We start from the raw sequence: 22,335 nt of genomic DNA on the forward strand, positions 1-22,335 counted from the left end.
GCAGAGAAGGAGGGATGTGCTAGGTTGCAATGAGTGCAAGGTTGATGTGTAATTTTTCAAAGGAAACAGACCCTTTGAAAACCTACCTGGACCCAACATGCGTCAATTACTGTTTATTTATCTGAAGAGATTTTTTTTCTATTCATTTAGTAATTTTGATGTGGGATTTGTTTTAAAAATCGAATTGTTCATTTTTGATTTCATCGTTATTTAAGATAAAACTCAAATTTCAGTGCACCTTTGATAAGAAGACACATCTGTTGTTTTGCACAGTTTATATAAATCAAGGAATATTTTCCAGTCATTTATCTGAAGCGCGTTCTGTTAAAAAATCGTGACGTCGTATTGTGAACTTAAAATTGTGACTTGTATCGAATCTTGAGTTGAGTGTGTTGTTACTTCCCTACTAACCCCCAGTTAGCAAGCTAACTCGGTCCAATCTGAGTTTTCTGTTGCACGACTTAAACAACTTTTGAACGTACACGTTCCACCAGAACAAGTTCCTTCTCAAGGCTGTTTTCCAGCGGCACCGTGCCTCAGCTATGACAATTGTGATTGGTTTAAAGAAATGCCAATAAACCAGAGCACGTTTTTCTCCCGTTCCCGAAATACTGTGTGGACCAGCCAGACCCTCCTCCACAGCGCTGTGGAGGAAGATCTGGCAAAGCGAGATTACACCAAAGTGGATGGTGCAATTAATAAGCTACCATGGCTTTTTGCATTTTTAACTCTCTGGCTCTCTGTTAAACGCAGCACAATTGGAATCAATTGATTTAGTCGCAGATATTCTCCTTTTTAATGCCGGTGTGACTAAGCCTTTAGCTGGGCGGCCAGGTGATCATGTGCCATGGTAAATCAACAGCCTGCAGGTTTTCATTCCAACTAGAAATGACTCTACCTACAGTACTGATTAGCTCTCCCTCAGGTAAAGTAGAGGAAGTCATCTGTGAAATAACCTGCAGACTGCTGGCTCTCTAGTTTAAACCAGACACAGAGACAGAGCACCTGAGCACACGTGAAAGTGAGCTGCTTCTGAAAAAGACATTGTCCACTATTTAGTAACATTTCTGAATCTGTTAAAGTTTAATGAACGAGGGAAGAGGAGTGTGAGTGTGTTTGTGTTTGTACACAGTAGCATCCACAAAGATAAATGCTAGGATTTTAACAGCTTAGCTGCTGACACACATGCACACACGCACGCACGCACACACACACACACACACACACACACACACACACAAATACACACACAGTAACTGCTGGATCAGCTGAGCAGTCTTCATTCTGTGTGTGTGTGTGTGTGTGTGTGTGTGCGTGTGTGCTCTCTCCTACCACCAATTAGCTTAATTAAAGTGTTTGGACATAATTTATTGACAGCAGGAGACTCAGAGAGAGAGAGAGAGAGAGAGAGAGAGAGAGAGAGAGAGAGAGAGAGAGAGAGAGAGCGAGAGAGAGAGAGTCCGCCCAGCAGCTCTCAGATCTGTAAAACAATAAACCTTAAACAATGATTTTTGGTATTTAATGTGGACTATATATATATATATATATATATATATATATATATGAATTGACTGGAGAGTAACCTCCCTTTGGGATTATTAAAATACTCTAGGCCTATCTGTCTGAAATCAGCAGCCTAAACCGGAGCGGTTTTAAGAGAAGCTGAAGGTAAAACAGCAGTAAGATTCACTAATATCTGCTTAAACCTGCAGCTGAACACATGATCAAAGCAGGAGCAGCATGGTGAATCACCATCAAATAGTAAAAGCCTGAACAAATCTGGTAAAAAAATCGAGCAAAACCTGGGAAAAGCCAGTCAGACAAACCAAAACCTCCTCAGAGCAACTGAAGGCAGCAAAGAATCTGTTCAATACCTGCTTAATGCACATGATTAGACCCACTGAAGCCTGCTGAAGCCCAGTCAAATCCATTCAAACCAGTCAAATCAAATATATTAAAAGAAGAGAAAAGTCCAACCTGATCTGATCTGTCCCTGTAAACCCTTTTATGCTGGCAGACACTGAGGGCGACATAGCAGCAACACCCTGAACCATTCACTACAACCTGCTCACAGCAGCAGCCTGACACATGACACAGCTCCAAGAAATAAGGAAAAGCCTGGCAGAGCTTCATGAAACACAAAATATAGTCAAATGGTCAAATCTTGTAAAAAAAAAAATTAAAAAAAATAAAAAAAAAACACCCTGCTTTGATCCACTGCATAACACATGATCAGAATGCTGAAGCCAGCTCATCGATTTAAAGGTGCAGTAGGTAAGATTTATTAAACTAACTTTCTGTCATATTTGCTGAAACTGACCCTATGTTCCAGTAGAACTACATGAAGCAGGTAATCTAAAATCCGGTTCCTCTGGCTCCACCTACAGCCTGTAGTGCGATTTGCAAAAATCCACCGCTCCCTGTTCAGATGCACCAATCAGGGTCAGTGGGGGAGTCTAACTGCGTGTCAATCACTGCTCATGCACACGCATTCATTCTCCCTTGTGGGGGGAGGGGCTTAGGAGATCGTTTTGGGCTTTAGCAGAAAGGGGGGAGGGACTGAGAAGTTGTCGATGTTCAAATTCTTTGGCTAAGTCCTGGATCTTCACAATCCTACCTACGGCACCTTTAAATCCACAAACCCCGAGATCAGACTATAGCAGAAATCAGAAACCCAAAAACCCCAAATCCCAAATCAAACCAAGTAAAGCAAATCCAAACCTGGTTAAAAACAGACCAGCAGTCTTAACCTAATCACTCCCAGTGAATCCGTTATTTTCGGTAAAACTGCACTAAAAATCCAGTAAGATTCACTAACACCTGCTACACTCTTAACAACGTTGGGTTAAAAAATAGCCCAATTGTAACCCAACTGCTGATCATCTATGGGACAGAACACGCGCTGGGGGTTAGGGTTAGGGTTAGGTGACCCATGTGCTGGGCTAACCCAATTCAAACCAAATGCTTGAGTTATTTCATTAGACCCCAATCTAGTGATTGAAATGAAGTCCATTGCTGGGTTACATATTACCCATTCACTGGGTTAGTTTCTCACTTGCCTTGGTACAACCCAGAATTATGACCCAGCCTAATCAGCCCAGCCATACAGAAACAACCCAGCATTTGTGTGTGTGTGTGTGTGTGTGTGTGTGTGTGTGTGTGTGTGTGTGTGTGTGTGTAAAAAGCAAAAGCCTAACCCATGACCAGAGCCGCTGAAACCTGCTGAAGCCCAGTGAAATCCATTGAAAGCCAGTCAAACGCTGCAGCCTACAGCCTGATCACACACAGTATTAAGCCCAGTTCAACGTGGCCAGACCCGAATCGTCCCCGATTTTACAGCCATGGTTTTTTAAACAGCAGCCGACGGGGGACACGCAACAAATGTGTCAATTCTCGTTTGGTCTGCGGCAACCAGCAACACACACACACACACACACACACACACACTCTGCGGGATGGAGGCAAAAATCACGCATATAGGCTATCATTCTTTTTATTTTCCACTCACCGTGCGCTGTGGTGTGAGCAGCCAGAAGCCAGCAGAGCAGCAGCAGCAGCAGGTAGAGTCCCCCTGTCCTCCTCCTCCTTCTCCGCACCAGCACCTCCCAAACATCACCCCTACATCCAACCAAACCCAGCTCCATGCTGCCCGGCTCCAGTCCCAATGAGCCCGAGGGGAAAAAACAGCAACGAACACCCAACAGCAAATCCTGCTGCTGTTTATTTTATTTTATTTTTTGTTGTTCTTCTTCTTAAATCCTCCACAGAATCCAACAGTCAATTAACAATCAAAAAAAGAAACTCAGGTTGGTGAAGCAGGAGGATGATGTTAAGGAGGAGAGAGAGAGAGAGAGAGAGAGAGAGAGAGAGAGAGAGAGAGAGAGAGAGAGAGAGAGAGAGAGAGGTAAAACAGCCTCTCCTCTCCCCCAAAATAAGCCTCCCCGATCGGGCTTGATTCCCCCCCCCAAAAAAAGAAAGAAAAGGAAAGAAAAGGAAAATCCCAAACAAGACACACACGCGCGCTGTTAGTTCCTTCTTTTTGGGATGAGAAATAAGTTCCAGTAACTATGAAGGCAGAGTCTCCATCACTCCTGCCCGGTGCAGCTGATTCCCATTCACACAGACGCAAAGGAGGGTTAAAAAAAAAATCCACGCTTCCTTCCCGGAGGTCTGCTCCGTCTGCCGGGGAGAACGGATGGAGAGGGTCGGAAGAGGCGGAGGAGTGTGGAGGGAGCGAGTCGAACCCACTCTCTCTCTTTTCTCTATAGGTCTATACAGCTGGAGAGAGAGAGAGAGAGAGAGAGAGAGAGAGAGAGAGAGAGAGAGAGAGGGGAGGTAGAGAGGCATAGGCAGAGTACAGAGCTACTGATCTACAGAGGCTGGAGCTAAAGCCCGGAGCTGGAGCGGGGCGGGGTGGAGTGGAAGCTGGAGCCCGGCAGAGGAGGCAGAGTGGCGGGGGAGACATTAGCTGAACTCTCCTGCCCTCTCTGGTTACACCAGGAACTTTAACACTTTAATTACAGATGGGAGAAAACACTTATCAGCACCAGCTCTCTGGTAAGGCTAGGCAGATTTGTTATTTCTTGTATAGCCTAATTTGACAATGCAATATCCTCCATAGTTGCCACAGCCCCATTATCCCCTTAGGATAGTGTTTATAACCTGTATATATTTATTACTTCAACTCTATGTTTACAAGCTCCTGGTATACAGTAGTACTCATACTCCAGTTACAGTATTTATAATTTTTTAAATCATTTTTTTGCACTCTTTTTTGTATAGTATCTAAGTTTTTTTGTCTTATTTTATTACCTTGTATAATCCTTTTCTATTTTAGTCGGTGTGCTTTTCTTTGCTCTTAACTAAGTTTCTACTTGACTCAAAGAACCTGCACAAGAATTCCTATGTGCCTGGATGGTTTTCTGTATGCACAAATGGCAAATAAAAATCTTGGATCTTGAATGGATGTGTATGGAAGCCCTTTTCCGCCAAGAAAATAAAGAAAGTTGAAATGTTAGGAATTACGAAAGTGTTCATGTTCAATCAATGCTGTGAGATGCTAAGACTAAACAAAATAGTAAATCAACATTTTGACTAAGTTTGTCGTTTTTATGTAAACTGAAAGTTTTGACTGACTATCAAATTTGACTTACTAAATACAGTCAACATGCATTTCTTATCTTTCTTTGTTTTGATTTAGAATTGTGAGGCCTATATAGTAGGCCTAAGTAAAACATTTGACCCAGTAAGCCTTTATCACGTTTGACTGAGAATGTCAATATTGTTTTACTTATTGTCTCATAATTTGGATTTACCATTAGACATGTTCATTCACATGTTATTTGTTTTGCACGTATTTGCTCATAAAACAAAGTATTGGACAAATTGAAATGTTGACCTGATGATGGTGACAGATGAAAAGTCAAAGGATCACCAAAGTCTGGATTCATCCTCTGGGGACCATAAATGTCTGTACAAAATTCCATGGCAATCCATCTAATAATTGTTGAAATATTTCAATCTGTACCAAACTGACCTGACAGACCGACATTGTCGTCCATAAAGCAACCTGTTTTCACTCCCAACTTGTAAAATATGGACGCTTGGGCAGTGTCTTTCAGCGTCAGATCCGGCGCTAAAATCCCACTTTGTATGGAACGCACCGGGTAGAGCAGCAGCGCGACCGCAGCGCTCTAAGATGACGTAGTATTTAAGAGCTGCGTAAAGAGGTAAGGAGGCATAACGAAAACAACACAGGACTTTCACCCAGGAGTTAGTGTCCCGTTCTTGTCCCGCGTGTCGCTCAAACGTTTTAAACATTTTATAACCCCACCCACGATCTTTTCCTAGACCTAACTATACGGTTCCTGTGTCAGTTAGTACGTCCAAACCCAAAAGTGACGTCAAGAGTCGCGACACTAAAGGAGACTTTTAGCGTGAATAACAAACGCCAAAGGATGCACTTTTAGCGTGAATAGCAAACGCCATAGGATGCCAAGATTCCGATGCTAAAGGAGACTTTTAGCGTGAATAACAAACGCCAAAGGCACATGACACCTGTATTTTACACGATCGGAGAGTGAGAATGTGTTGCATAAAGCCATGCTGCTAGCTAGAAAGAAATAATTAGACACCACCTACCCCAGGGAATACCAGCCATGTCTGTTTTTACAAAAAGGAAGGTAAAGATGTCCAATCAATCCTGTATTATGAAAATTAGAAAAGTTGATAATCCCATAGGAACCTCCTCAGTGACATCTAGAACTCTTTAAGGATTCTTTCAACTTCCGCCAAGACTCCCATACAACTGTATACTGAATAGGGATGCACCTATTTCAAATTTCTCAGCCGAAACCGATGCATAGAATTTTTATTTGGCCAATGTTTATTGTTTTCTTTTGCGCGAGGTAAACAAATAAATCTCATTATAAAAAATACTGAACCATCTTCATAACACTAACTTTGAATGAGCCGAAATTCAATCAAACACATTTATGAACAGTTTGAGTTTCTCAGTTTTTGTAGTGGCCCAATTAAAAGCATCATTAGTTTAATGAGTGTACCTGAAGGCACCATAGAGTCCCATCAGAGCCCACGTGCTTTCATTGTTTGTATACTCACTCACAAGGAAGGCAAAATGTTGCCCCACTGGTGACTTCTCCGTCATCTCCGTCTCCGGCAGTGACCAAGGTGTTTGGAATATTCAAGCTGTAGGCTACCAGCTGGTAAGCTAATGTTACTCTGTGTCTTTAGCTGTATGCTACCAGCCGGTAAACTACACTGTCCGCAGGGATTTCACCTTCTCGAATGCTGTGGTTAACATGGGCTGAGTCGTTCTGTGGTTTCTCGGCCTCCAGGTCATCTCTCCGTTTTCCATCAGTTTTCAGGTAATCATTCATATCATACACTTGAAATGTCACAGGAACATTCTTTTTTGAAGCTGGGTAGGCTACCGTTGTAGGCTACCGTGTAATGTTCCATCTGATGATCATGAATGACTTGTAACAGCAAACGAGACTAACAGTGAAAAGAACGCTATTTTTACATAGTTTTTAATAATGCCTTTGCCCGGGTCAGATTTTACTCGCAAAATCACAAAATGATTTATAGCAGGTAGACGGCGCTACAGGGCACATATTCTGATGGGTCACAGATTTTGGCTGATCACCAAAAAAGCCTGTGTTAGTGAGTATGCAGGTAAAAGGTAGCAGGAGATTTCTTTGTATAGGTCTAATTGTATTTCAGTTAAACATTAAATTATGTCCCGCTTCCATTTAGTGCGGCCCTTTTATTCCTTTCAGTCCGTGTTTGTGTTGGCCTACTATTTTCTCTTCCCTTGTCCCCCTGTACTTGTGTAAAGTTATATTAATCTAAGTTATTATTACGTTGGTTGCTACAACAAACTCTTAATGCTTTGGCTTTGGTTTATCTCACCATACATCCAAAGAAGACTAAGTTGATAAGTCATAAGACCGTATGCAACACTTGAAATGCAACGATGCATCTGTAATGTACTATCTTATTGTAAATTCATTATTATCTGTCCGAGCAAAACATTCATCACAACTATAGGACCTCCCCGTAACGCTAACTCCTAGACCTTTACGACAGCAGGTGTGGTAAAAACGCTACCGCTTTTGTCCAAAGGGGCCGCTGAAATCAACACAAACTGAAAGTGACATATAGTCACTTTAAGGCGGCGCAAAATAAACATAACCTACTTTATTTGCCGATGGGCCGATAATAGTAAATAGGGCGGACATTGGCCGATTACCACGTCCAGCCGGTACATTGGTGCATCCCTAGTCTATATCAATGACGTTTCATTTCCAGGATTGTTCAGATGCTGCTGAAAAATTCCGCCTGATGTCCCTCATTTCGGCCAGATGTCCATCACCTTCCTCTTTCTTTGTGTTGGCATTCTAAACTCCGGTAAATCCAGACAGCTAGCTAGACTATCTGTCCAATCTGAGTTTTCTCAGAACAAGTTCCTTCTCGAGGCTATTTCGCAGAGGCACCGTTGCTCCGTCCAGCGTCTAACGCCATCCAAGACGATTGGGATTGTTTTGAAGAAATGCCAATAAACCAGAGCACGTTTTTCTCCCATCGCTGAATGCTGGGTGGACTAGCCAGACCTTCCTCCGCAGCACTGTGGAAGAAGGTCTGGCAATGCAAGACTAGTGCATCCCTCATACTGAATTAACCACATCAACGGTCTATGATTGGCTTGCATGAGTCGTTTATCATATGTGGACGGCTCAAACAGAGTTCAGGTCAACAGTTAAACCCCTGTTCTTAATCAAAGCTCAAGGTATGATAAACTCATAGACTATAAAAATAATGGACGCATCATCAATGTTATCACCCATTGGTTTGGGGACTGCTGTTTTGAAGCTTTAAAGCTACATTGTGTAAGGACTTCTCCCATCTAGCGGTGAAATTGTATATGACAACCAACTGAATATTACTTTCTAGCCCTTCCACCTACGGTGACCGAACCCGAAATAAGCTCTAGTATCTCCATCGTTTACACGCAGTTGTTCTAGCAACTCCAATATTAACTTTGGTCTTGTTGCTTTGCCTGTCGCGTTGTCGTTTTAATTCTCTTTTTTGCTTCACTGGCGAGTAATCTCCCCCTGGCATTCGTCACCGTGCCACTGAGTGTAAAAGCGCGAAATGCGGAGGTATGTCCCTCTTTGGCTAATGTATTTTAAAGATGGAAGCACAACATGCCGGCCGTCATTTGAGCGACTCGCTCGTATGTATTCTGAATGGCAGATTCTACGCTTATGAGAATACTTTGATTAGTTGGTGGAAGTAATTACACATGACTGAGCACATATTTGTGAAAGAACAAAAGGTTTTTTGGTAAGAAGCAACTCAAAAAATGACACAATGTAGGTTTAAGTTTGGCGATTCGGGCGCCCCCACCTTGGTTTTTTTGGAACCAGATGTAAACATTTTTGACAAGGGTTAGAAGGAGCTGGGGAGGATGAAGCGGCCAAGCCAGTGTTGTTTATGGTTGCAATGGTGCAGCGATAATGCTAAAGGGGGAAAGTTGGAAGGAAGGAGGCTAACCCCTGCACCAAAGAATTTTGAAAGACTAACTGAAGTAAAAGAGAGGGGAGATGAGGAAAATGGGGAAGAAGGAAGAAGCAAGAGATGTTATTTGTTTATTTATTTGTCTCTTTCAGCTAGTTTTATTTATTTTTATTTGCTGTTTTCCTACGAGTCTTATTTTTCACTGTGAGTTTTGTTTTTGGCCCTTTTTTTATTGCTTATCTATTTGTAACCGTTGCACTTTTCTTTTTGCCTGTTCCAGTTCCCCCAAATCATTTCCCTTTGTCCACACACACACACACACACACACACACACACACGCACTCAAGCAATCCTCACAGATAAAAAGCCAATCAACACCCTCAACATGCAGTGTGCCAAAATGCTTAGATTTAGTGTCTCCATTGTTCACACATAGATTATTTTCTATCACATGGTCTAGTCATGTTTTGGTTATGTCCCTCATCGGTCTTGTGCTGCACCACTTATGACATTTTTTTTTCAAAAAAGACCAAAATGTTCAAATTAACTTTGATAAAGGGAAAACACACAGTGAGAGGGTCAAACACAAGTTCAGGTCTATTTTAAAGTCCACAGTGCCATGGTTTAGCCTCTGTCCTGATTGACAGGTCAGTAGCTGTCAGGTGCTGCGTCAGAAGTAGACGAATCTTGGACCCAAATGCAGTTTAAGAGATTTATTGCAGACAGGAAAAACACTTACTTGGAGTACTATCCACAAGGCAAGGCAATTCACGACAGGAAACACAACACAAACAGCACGCAACAACAAAACAATGATCCGACAAGAGACAAAGACAGCACAGGGACTAAATACACCAGGTAATGAACACTAACAACGGACAGGTGATACAAACAGGTTGAACACATCAGGGCGGGGCAGAACAATCAAACAGGCGGGAAAACAGAAAACAGGAAGTAAACTAGACAAGACAAGGGAGAACAAACAGATATCAAAATAAAACAGGAAACACAAAGTCACAACCGTGACAGAACCCCCCTCTTAAGGGACGGCTCCCAGACGGCCCAAAAACAAAAAATGTTCACCAATGTCCACAAAGGAGCAAAGAGCCCAGAAAGGGCGAACAAAAACGGGAGCGGGACTTGGGGCCCGGGGCCGCAGGCAGCGGCGAAGGCAGAACCCCTCCGGTGGCTGAACCAGATGGCGAAGACCCTCAGGATGCCAAGCAGGAATGTGAAGATGCACAGGCGGCCGGCAGGCGAAAGTGGAACACCTCCGGAGGCTGCACAGGACAGCGAAGGTGAAGACCCTCTGGAGGCAGAGCAGGACGGCGAAGGTGGAATACATCTGGATGCCGGTAGTGGAGGCGATACCCCTCTGGTGGCCGGTGGCGAAGGCGAGACCCCTCTGGAGGCCGGCGGCGGAGGAGATACCCTTCTGGCGGTCGTCGGTGAGGGCAGGACCCCTCTGGAGGCCGGCGGCGAAGGCGAATCCCTTCTGAAGACCTACCAGATGACGAGTCAGCTGGGCTGGAGACCGGCGACGAGTCAGCTGGGCTGGAGACAGGCGGCGGGTCAGCTGGGCTGGAGACAGGCGGCAGGTCAGCTGGGCTGGAGACAGGCGGCCAGGCAACGGGAACAGTGGTAACCTGGGGTGCCGACAGGACACGAGGGGCAGGAGTAGGTCTGACCGCTGACAAAACACGGGGAGCTGGAGCCTCTAGGACACCGGGGAACAACACAGTCTTTGAAGCGCCACATGGCACAGTCTCTGAGACGCCACACAACACAGTCTCTGAGGCGCTGTGGAATGGCGTAGAATCCAGGATACTGGCCAGCACAGAAACACTGGAAAGCTCGGGAACACAGGAAAGCTCGGGAACACAGGAAAGCTCGGGAACACAGGTCAGCTCAAGCTCAGATACACAGGTCAGCTCAGGCTCAGATACACAGGTCTGCTGAGGCTCAGGAACACAGGTCAGCTCAGGAACACAGGTCAGCTCAAGCTCAGATACACAGGTCAGCTCAGGCTCAGATACACAGGTCAGCTCAGGCTCAGGAACACAGGTCAGCTCAGGAACACAGGTCAGCTCAGGCTCAGAAACACAGGTCTGCTGAGGCTCAGGACAAAAAACAGGCATGGAGACGGGGAAGCGAAACTTCCTGTTCAGCCGAGGACTGAGGAGCTATCAAATAGGGATTGACCGATACTGGTGTTCCAAGGCTGATTATTAGCAGTAAATGAAACCAATAACCGATATTTGGAACAGATATGCATTAACAGTGAAAATGAAAATCTTTAAGTCAAAATTAAGATTTTGGAATGTTACAAACTCCTACACAAAACTTTGTTTAAAAGCCTTAAGCAAGTATTTAATAAATGAGAAACTTTGAACATAATACCCAGTAACAGAGAGTCAGATAGTGTTGTGGGGTGGACATTAAGTCAGACTCAGTGGTGAGTGAATCTGAAGCAGAGGGACAGACACAGAGCTGTAGCCGAGCCAAAATAGAACACTTTTTAATTCATTAACTTTATCAGTTAATCCTCTGTTTTAAAATAAATGGGACCATAGTTTACAAAATGAACATCAGGCTGTATTGAAGAAGACTTGAACCTAGCGCTTGAGGCCCTAAACTCATTGTGAAAATGTTTATTGAGGTAATAAATCAAGTGGCTCATTTTCCCATAGACTTCTATAGAAACTGACTTCTTTTGGGAACCAGTGGAGTCGCCCCCTGCTGGAAATTATCTAGAATGCAGATTTAAGGCACCGCATTGGCTTCACTTTTTAGGCTTTAGACTTTTTTAAGCTTTGTCCATTATTTTTTAGTCTTTGGCTAAAGTGCAGGTAGCCATAGCAACAGTGCTGACTGATGAAACTAACCATGAAGCACGTGTTAAACTGACTATTTCAATTCAATTTTATTTATAGTATCAAATCATAACAGGAGTTATCTCAGGACACTTTACAGATAGAGTAGGTCTAGACCACGCTCTATAATATACAAAGACCCAACAACTCCAGTAATTCCCCCAAGAGCAAGCATTTTAGTGCGACAGTGGCGAGGAAAAACTCCCTTTTAGGAAGAAAACTTGGTAGGGAGAAACCTCGGACAGACCCAGGCTCTTGGTAGGCGGTGTCTGACGGTGCCGGTTGGGGGTGTGATGAACACTGGCAATAATAGTCACAATAAAGATAATGGAACAGTGACTAGAAATAGTAGTTGTAGTAGTTCATGGCATAGCAGGGCACTGCAGGGTGTTACAGGACGTACCAGGGCACAGCAGAGCATAGCAAGATGTAGCAGGGCACTGCAGGGCACGCAGCAGGACCACGGCGACAGCTGCCACCATGATTTAGGTGCCATCCTAATCCAAGGAAACATACTGGGCTAAAAAAACATAAGTACTCCGAAGAATAAGCTCCCCAGAGCTAAGTTAGTAACGAGCATTTCTGGGACATGGATGCACACAGATGGAAAGAAAGGAGAGAGAAGCTCAGTGTGTCAAAGGAAGTCCCCCTGCAGTCTAAAACTATAACAGCATAATTAAGAGAGACAGGTTAAGGAGAGGAGCCTGGTCGGGCTAGAACTCTCCCCAACCGGATCGGGCTGTACTGGTCTGCCTCCCTCTATTTGGTTATATCACTGATTATATGGTAAATTAATCTGACGACTATGAAGAGAAGCAGAGATGAGAAGGGGTGCCGCGTCTGTAGACACACACCCTCCCCTGCCAGTCTGGCTGAACGCTGCAACTCCTCACTCCCTAACTATAAGCTTTATCGAAGTGGAGAGTTTTAAGTATACTCTTAAATGTGGTGATGGTGTCTGCCCCCTGAACCCAGACTGGAAGCTGGTTCCACAGGAGAGGAGCCTGATAGCTGAAGGCTCTGGCTCCCATTCTACTTTTGGAGACTCTGGGAACCACAAGTAACTCTGCATTCTGGGAGCGCAGTGCTCTAGTGGGGCAATAAGGTACTAAGAGCTCTTCTAGATATGATGGTGCTTGACCATTTAGAGCTTTGTAGGTCAGAAGAAGGATTTTAAATTCAATCCTGGATTTTACAGGAAGCCAATGCAGAGAAGCTAATACAGGAGAAATATGAGTTCTTTTCTTAGTTCTTGTCAGAACACGCACTGCAACATGCTGGATCAGCTGGAGAGTCTTAACGGACTTATTTGAGCATCCTGATAGTAAGGAATTACAATAGTTCAGCCTAGAAGTAACAAATGCATGGACTAGTTTTTCAGCATCATGTTGAGACAAGATGTTCCTAATTTTGGCAATGTTACAAAGGTGAAAAAGGCTGTTCTTGAGGTTTGTTTTAACTGGGCATTAAAGGATATATCCTGATCAAAGATAACTCCTAGATTTCTGACAGTAGTGCTGGAGGCCAGGGCAATACCATCCAGAGTAACTATATCTTTAGATAATGAGGTTCGGAGGTGTTTAGGGCCCAGCACAATCACTTCAGTTTTGTCTGAGTTTAACATCAGAAAATTGTAGGTCATCCAGGATTTTATATCTTTGATGCATGCTTGGAATTTAGTTAACTGACTGGTTTCGTCTGGCTTAATTGATAGGTATAATTGGGTATCATCCACATAACAATGAAAGTTAATTGAGTGTTTCCTAATAATATTGCCTAGAGGAAGCATATATAAGGTGAATAGAATTGGTCCAAGCACTGAGCCTTGTGGAACGCCATGGCTAACTTTTATGGAGCTAAAAGAGTCTCAATAAAGATAAATGCACACACTACATTAACATATGCACACACAGGATTCATACATGCACACACAAAATTCACAAATACACACACAAAATTTAAAAAGCACAGAAGATTCACAAATGCATAAAAAATTCAGAAATGCAAACAAAATTCATAAATGCACACACAATTCAGAAATGCAAACAACATTTACAAATGCACACAACATTCAGAAATGCACAGGACAAGATTCAGAAATGTATTTCTGATGCACACACATATATCTTGATTTACAAACTGCTTGCGGTCTGTGAACTTCACTGCATTTGTGTGTGAATTTTGAGACTGCCCTGACTTGGCTCGACACACAAATGCCTTTTTTTAAACAGGGAATGATCTGCAACCAATCAGATATCTCCCTTGTTTTAGCCAATCACAAGAACGCACCCCACATGGGGGATTGTTTACTTATAAGCCAATCACATGAACGCGTTCACACAGCGCTATATGAATGTGGTGTGGGCGCGGGCTAGCGCGGTGGAGTCATGGATGTATTAAGAGAAGTCGGTGGTACTGCACCCCATGGCCCAGAAAGACTTTTCACATAGCCTTTGCTTGGCGAAAGAAACATCTATATTTCAGCGGATCATTTGTTTCTGGGTATATCAACTCACCAGCCCGAACACTGAAAGGGTCCTTGTTTAAAACGTCACGTTTTTAACATTTTTAACATTCACTAGAAGCGAATCCAGAATTATTAAATTTGGCATGATGAACGTGCATAGTGGACGCGAGCAGAGCCGCGGGACTGCGCCCGCCCACTCACATGACTGTTCTCCTGCTCATGTAGCTAGCTGTAATAATGGATATAGCTAATGGTTGTAATTCACCATGTGTTCTATGAATACGTCCATGGTATTATCTTATGAAGTTATGATACATCCGAGGGATGTATGTAGCTATGCTGTAAAGCTTGTTAGCTACGTGGATGTAACGTCATTAGCGTTTCCCAAACTGGCGGGCTATCGGCTAGCTAGCTAGTTGCTAACATCAGGGGTAGCTATATGCCTACATAACGTTACTACAGACATAGTGATTACATTGCCTTGGTTGTCTCATATGATACATCCGAGGGCTGTATGCTGTAAAGCGTGTAACGTGGATGAAGGATGAAGCCATGGATGAGCTTTGTTCACAAAACTGCAGGCTAACTGCTAGCGCTAGTTAGTAGCTAGCTAGCTAGCTAGTAGCACAACATAATTATTAAATCTCCTTGGTTATCTAGCTAAATACATCTATCGTTTATTTAGCTAAGCATGTAAACGATAGGGAACAACGAAAACAGTGTTTAACGTTAGTGAATATTTTAGACAATGAAAACGGCGAGTTCATGAGTTCGCCACTTGTAAGAGACACGAGAGAGAAGTTCATGAACGCGCATGTTGCTACCGGTTGCTACGACAACACAAACAAATTTTTGTCTTAATACATCCATGACTCCACCGCGCTAGCCCGCGCCCGCACCACATTCATATAGCGCTGTGTGAACGCGTTCATGTGAATGGCTTATAAGTAAACAATCCCCCACGTGGGGTGCGTTCTTGTGATTGGCTAAAACAAGGGAGATATCTGATTGGTTGCAGATCATTCCCTTTTTAAAAAAAGGCATTTGTGTGTCGAGCCAAGTCAGGGCAGTCTCAAAATTCACACACAAATGCAGTGAAGTTCACAGACCGCAAGCAGTTTGTAAATCAAGATATATGTGTGTGCATCAGAAATACATTTCTGAATGTTGTGTGCATTTGTAAATGTTTGCATTTCTGCCTGGAGGATTCTTCGTGTTCCAGTCTCTGTAACGGGATGGTATGGTCAATAGTGTCGAATGCAGCGCTAAGATCTAATAAGACAAGTATGGAGACAAGTCCTTTGTCTGAAGCAGTTAGAAGGTCGTTAGTAATTTTCACCAGTGCCGTCTCCGTGCTATGATGCTTTCTAAATCCTGACTGAAAGTCCTCAAATAAGCTATTGCTATGTAGAAAGTTACATAACTGATTAGCGACTACCTTCTCAAGGATCTTGGAGAGAAAGGGAAGATTAGATATAGGTCTATAGTTGGCTAAGACCTCAGGATCGAGGGTGGCTTTTCAGAAGAGGTTTTATCACAGCTACTTTAAATGACTGCAGTACATAACCTGTTAATAAAGACATATTGATCATATCTAGTAATGAAGTGTTAATCACGGGTAACGCTTCTTTAAATAGCCTCGTTGGGATGGGGTCGAAGAGACAGGTGGATGGCTTAGCTGAAGAGACCTTTAACATTAATTGTTGCAGGTCTATAGGATAAAAGCAGTCTAAGTATATGTCAGGTCTTGTCGTTCTTTCAAGCACTCCTGTGTTTAAAGGTGAACCGTTAGAAGTTGAGGGCAAGAGGTGATGAATTTTCTCTCTAATTGTTATAATTTTATCATTAAATAATCTCATGAAGTCGTCACTACTCAGAGCTATAGGAATAGATGGCTCAATAGAGTTGTGACTGTCAGCCTGGCTACAGTGCTGAAAAGAAACCTTGGGTTGTTCTTATTTTCTTCTATCAGTGATGAATAATAGTCTGATCTGGCATTTCTGAGGGCCTTCCTATAATTTTTCAGACTGTCTTGCCAGTCTAAACGTAATTCTTCCAGTTTGGTGGAACGCCATTTACTTTCAAGTTTTCACGAGGTTTGTTTTAATTTGCGAGTTTGGAAGTTATACCAAGGTGCTAGTTTCCTTTGCTTCATCGTCTTCTTTTTGAGAGGAGCAACAGAGTCTAAAGTCGTCCGTAGGCAGGCCGTAGCACCGTCTACAAAATTATCAATTTGGGAGGGACTAAAGTTAACATAAGAGTCCTCTGTTATTTTAAGGCACGGCATTGAATTAAATGCTGTTGGAATATCTTCCTTAAATTTGAGATAGGCATCTAGTGTAGAAGCTTTTATCATATTTCGTATAGTCGGGTAGTAAGAATTCAAAAGTTATTAGAGAATGGTCTGATAATAAAGGATTCTGCGGAAATACTATTAAATCTTCAATTTTGATGCCATATGCCGAGGTCGAGGGAGTGGTTAAAACAGTGAGTGGCCTTATGCACACTCTGACTGAAACCAATTGAATCTAGTAGTGAGTTGAAAGCAATACTAAGGCTATTGCTGTCAACGTCCAGATGGATATTAAAATCACCTACAATAAGTACTTTGTCTGATTTAAGGACTACGCATGATAAAAACTCAGAGAATTCATCTGAATCTGAGAATTCAGATAAAAATAATAAGAATTGGCTTCTCAGCGGGTGTATCACTGAGTGGGGACAAACTGTTAGAAAGGCTAAGATGTTGGTGGTTAGCCATAGGCTCCAGTTTAGAGCGACCGCCGCCATGTGCGCTCCCCGGTTTAGAGCTAGCACTATGCTTCATTCGGACAGTCACCCACTCGCACGGCTGCTCGGGGCCTGCCGGGGGACTGCTAACAGAAGCTATAGTATGTTGGTCCGCACCAGCTACGGAGCGCTGGCTGGCTACAGAAGCATATGATTTTGATTCCATGGTGTGGAGCCGTGCCTCAAACTCACTAAGCCCTGCCTCCAGAGCAGTGAATATACTACATTTATTACATATATCTTTATCACTAAAGGAAGCAGAAAAATAGCTAAACATCTGACACACAGAGCAAGAGAGAGCAATGCAATCTAACAATGGCTAACAGTGTTTTAACAATTGTGAGATCCGCGAGGCAGTCGCTGTAAGAGAAGAGAACTATAAGTGCTTGAGTATAACTAGTGTAGTTTAAATGCAATCCCGGCACTTAGCCGCTAAATTAAACAATAAAGCAGAGTTGAGTAAGTTTTTGCTGGAGCAGCAAAGTAGCGTCTATGAGACGGGAGCACCGGAAATGAGACAATATGCTTACCGTAAACGTCAGCACGTCTCAACAGTTCAGTCCAACGTCTGCAGAGGAAGGAGGAAGAGTGCTGGGATATGGGAGGTGTGGGAGGAGGAGGAGGAGGAGGAGGAGGAGGAGGAGGAGGAGGGGATGAATGGCCGTGGCAGCAGCTGCCGTCTCCTCATTCTACAAACACAACATTTCAGAAACGTTCTGAGAAGGGTAACACTCGGCAACCTTAAACACGCACACACACATCCGCAGACGGACGTGTTACACAAAGACACACCCAAACCTCAGGTGGAAACGCTAAAGCTCATCAGTGTGTGTTTCTGCTCTCAGTGTAAGTCTAATCAGCTGATAACAAACCTCTCTCTCACACACACAATTAACTAATTACTGATTATCAGACTGTGAACTCACAGCAGACTAAACACTGCAGCTATGTCTGTATGTTTGCATGGATGTGTGTAGGTGAATTTATCTGTGTGTGTGTGTGTGTGTGTGTGTGTGTGTGTGTGTGTGTGACAGAAAGAGAGAGAGAGAGAGTGTGAAAGAGAGACCCTGTCTAACAAAGCCTTTATTCCACACTGAAAACCCTCCAATAGAAGCCAATTAGAACACAATACAGCTGATAGCATGTATATATCAGACTGCTGCCTCACTCCTCTCCTCTTGTGGCGGCCATAATGCAGGTCTGGCATCTTCAGTGAGAAGCTGACTGTCTTTAACCTGAAATATTCAGGATTTCGCTCATACAGACCACGTCTGGAGGAGCGGAATCTGAATAGACTGTTTGAGCGTGTATCGCTGTCAGAGATGGGGATGGGGCACTTAATGCCTACCATACATTAGAAGACTTTGAACAGACCTTGAAAAGACTAAAGTCTGACACCATCTCACATCTAAAGACAATCATCTGAAATCTAACGTTAAAGACTGTCATGATATGTAAAGACTGGGGATCTTGCAGGGTCACACATTGCAAGACTACGGGATCAGCCCTATGTTCCCACATTTCTAAGAATTTTTTTTTGACTGAAAATTAGGCCCTATGTTCCCACAGCCCTATGTTCCCACATTTCTAAGAATTTTCTTAAGATTAGGCCCTATGTTCCCACAGCCCTATGTTCCTACAGCCCTATGTTCCCACATTTCTAAGATTTTTCTTAAAATTAGGCCCTTTGTTCCCACAACCCTATGTTGCCACATTTCTAGGACATTTTCAAAATTAGGCCTTGTGTTCCTACATTTCCCTTCAATTTAAGCCCTATCCTCCCAGAACATTTTTTAGGGTTAGGGTTGGGGGATAAAATCTGATACAAATTTATTTAAAAAAAAAAGGAAATGTGGGAACATAGGGCCTAATTTTGAAAATAAATCTATGAAATGTGGGAACATAGGGCTGTGGGAACATATGGCTGTGGGAACATTGGGCTTAATTTTCAGTGAAAAAAAATCTTAGAAATGTGGGAACATAGGGCTGTGGGAACATAGGCACGCTCTTCTGTTCACCTTTAAGCTATTGTTATAACATTATGGTTTTGAAAGTAAATGTTAATATTATATAATATATACAAGACAGAGTCCAAAGAGCTTCAAGTCCAAGTCAAGACCGAGTCCAAATGAGAGACAGTCAAGATCTTAGAAACAAGGGCTCAAATTAGGCCACATTATTTACTTAAAATATAAAATGGAAATGTTCCCATTCTTGAACTTATTACCTGTCCTGAAGAATTCATAGTACAAAGTGCTTGCTGACATGAAAATGACTGATACCTGATGATTGAGGTATATGATGCAGACAGGTGTATACCAGGGGACCAATCACGATGCCTGTTACAGATGGATTATGAATTAAACTAATACCTGTTTACTGAACGAGCTCACTTCATCAATGGTTTTGTTTTGAAGGAAGTTACTTTAGAACAAAAGCATATAGTGCTGGACTCAGTCGAGACCAACTAGAATATTTGGCGAGTCCAATGGCCGAGTCTGAGACAGGTCCGAGTCCGAATACCAACGAGTCCAAGATGAGTCCGAGACAATAGAAAAGCGCCTCAGGTACTACAGCCCCGTATTATATAGTAATGGAGTCTTTTCTGTCTTCTATTGTTTTTCCTTGTATTTCCTTTCCCAGTTTTACCTTCTCTCTGTGAATTTCCATTACAACGATCAGCAGCTCAGATCTAACAACACAGCAGGGGAAGACAATGAAACCCCAGAATGTGTGTGTGTTCATGTATGAACGGATATTAATGTCAGACGGGAAATTAAAAGCCAGGTTTGCGAAGACTGTCTGTGTGTGTGTGTGTGTGTGTGCATGCGACCAGAGTGTTTAGTGCAGGGGTCTCCGGTGGCATCCTGACAGATATGAACATGCACACGCACGCACGCACGCACGCACGCACGCATGCACGTACGCACACACACACTACTACATTTGTAGTTTTGTCTTTCTACCATTGTTCTACTGAGTGTCCTGACTTATGGGACACTCGTATGGTATGGCGTTAGCTCTGCAAAGAATCATAATATCTGCAGAGAAAATCACCAACACACATTTACCTACTTTGGAAGACATCTTGATACATCTCCCGAAGGCTGTGAAAGGCACATGAACAGTTTGAACTCCTAACCTCTGTGCAATATGCAAACATTTCATTTAACTGGTGCAATACACACAACTCTTTTAGTCTTTGAACTTTTTAACATGCGTATGTTGACAATGGTTTATGTAAGTCGCATGTTTGTGAATGTTAGATGTTACATAGGTATATTTTTGAGTATCGTCTCAGGTAGCGCACCTGAATCTCATTGTATGTATCATGCAATGAAAATAAAATAATTTTTACTTATCTTAGTCAGTGGGGGGGTGCATAAGCGGCAAGGCCGAAAACTAACATTGAATGCCTGTGACCTTCGATCCCTCAGGAGGCACTGCATTAAAAACCGACATCATTATGTAAAGGATATTACCACCTGGGCTCAGGAACACTTCGGAAAACCATTGTAAGTTAACACAATTTGTCGCTACATCTACAAGTGCAAGTTAAAACTCTACCGTGCAAAGCGAAAGCCATATATCAACAACACCCAGAAACGCCGCCGGCTTCTCTGGGCCAGAGCTCATTGGAGATGGTCTGTGTGCTGTGGTCTGAAGAGTTCACATTTCAAATTGTTTTTGGAAATCATGGATGTCATGTCCTCGGTGCCAAAGAGGAAAAGGACCATCCAGATTGTTATCAGCGCAAAGTTCAAAAGCCAGCATTTGTGATGGTATGAAGGTGTGCCCATGGCATGGGTAACTTGCACATCTGTGAAGGCACCATTAAAGGTCCCATGACATGGTGCTCTTTAGATGCTTTAATATAGTCCTTAGTGGTCCCCTAATACTGTATCTGAAGTCTCTTTCCAGAAATTCAGCCTTGGTGCAGAATTACAGCCACTAGAGCCAGTCCCACAATGAGCTTTCCTTAATATGTGCCATTTCTGTGGCTGTAGCTATAGGCTTTATGCCGAGCGTCACGTGACCAAACCGGAAAACAGGTCTTCTGACTTCCGGTTTGCTTCTGTTTTGATACTGACGGCGAGTCGGCGACTTGGTCTAGCTAACCTAGTTAGCCATTTTTACTGTTGGCGTTTTATTTGAATCATCTCATCAATCATCACATCTAAATGTTAGTGACAAGAGAAAATGTCAAAGCCAGTAAAGTACCAGAAGCGGGATAATCCCAACAGTGATTTCTGCTGTGTGCCTCAATGCGTGATGTCAGGGAAGTTCAACTCCACCGTGAGTTTCCACCACTTCCCAAAGGAAGAAACCATAAGAAAAATATGGATACGTAATGTGAGACGTGATAATTTGGTAATTAAGAGGACCACCACAGTCTGTAGTAGACATTTCGTCTCCACCGATGTCATTCAAGGTGGACGAAGACGCTTGAAAGAGGGGGCTGTGCCCGTGTTGTTCGCCTGGAACGACTACTCTCTGCCGGCAGTCAGACCAAGTGTCTGGGAGAGAACACAACGACCAGAGGACGAATCAACTAAAGAGGAAGAGATGGATGTTGAACTGTTGCTTCAGTGCCATGATTACGATGCAAAACCAGAACCATCAGCTTTGGATATAGCATGTGAGAAAATAGAGGCCCAGCAGCAGGTGATAGAGGAGCTGCAAAAGAGAATGGCTGAGGTTACACTGAAGCAGTCGTTTGGCTTGGAGAGGTTTTTAGCATCGGATGACGACATCAGATTTTATACCAGGTACGTATCATGTCATATGGTACTTAGCTTGCATACCTCTGTGGTTATGACTTTCTTGCAGACCTAGATTGTGTTCAAATCCATTCATTTATTAATCACAGTAGTGGGCAGAATATTCAGATCCTTTAATTCAGTAAAAGCACTAATACCACACTGTGAAAATACCCCACTACCTGCATTTAAAACCTTACTCATGTAAAAGTATGTAAGTATTATCAGAAAAATGTACTTAAAGTATGAAAAGTAAAAGTACCCATAGTGCAGTAAAATGATCCCTTTCAGTGTTTTACTATTATGTAGGATGTTTATGGATTAATATTACTGCTGCATTAATGTGTATGTTTCATTTTACTGCTGTAGATGTTTAAGGTTGAGCTTATTTTAACTTTATATA

The 22,335-nt window shown here is 43.0% G+C and overlaps 1 long non-coding RNA gene across 1 annotated transcript; it reads left to right on the forward strand.

Moving 5' to 3' along the window:
- The first annotated feature begins 450 nt into the window (after positions 1-450).
- LOC116041477 lies at positions 451-8,106 on the forward strand. Its single transcript, XR_004102974.1, has 2 exons — positions 451-499; positions 7,983-8,106. It is a non-coding gene; the product is annotated as an uncharacterized LOC116041477 (long non-coding RNA).
- The last annotated feature ends 14,229 nt before the right edge of the window (positions 8,107-22,335 follow it).

This window comes from Sander lucioperca, chromosome 14 (assembly GCF_008315115.2).
Source record: "Sander lucioperca isolate FBNREF2018 chromosome 14, SLUC_FBN_1.2, whole genome shotgun sequence".
NCBI classification, from domain to species: Eukaryota; Metazoa; Chordata; class Actinopteri; order Perciformes; family Percidae; genus Sander; species Sander lucioperca.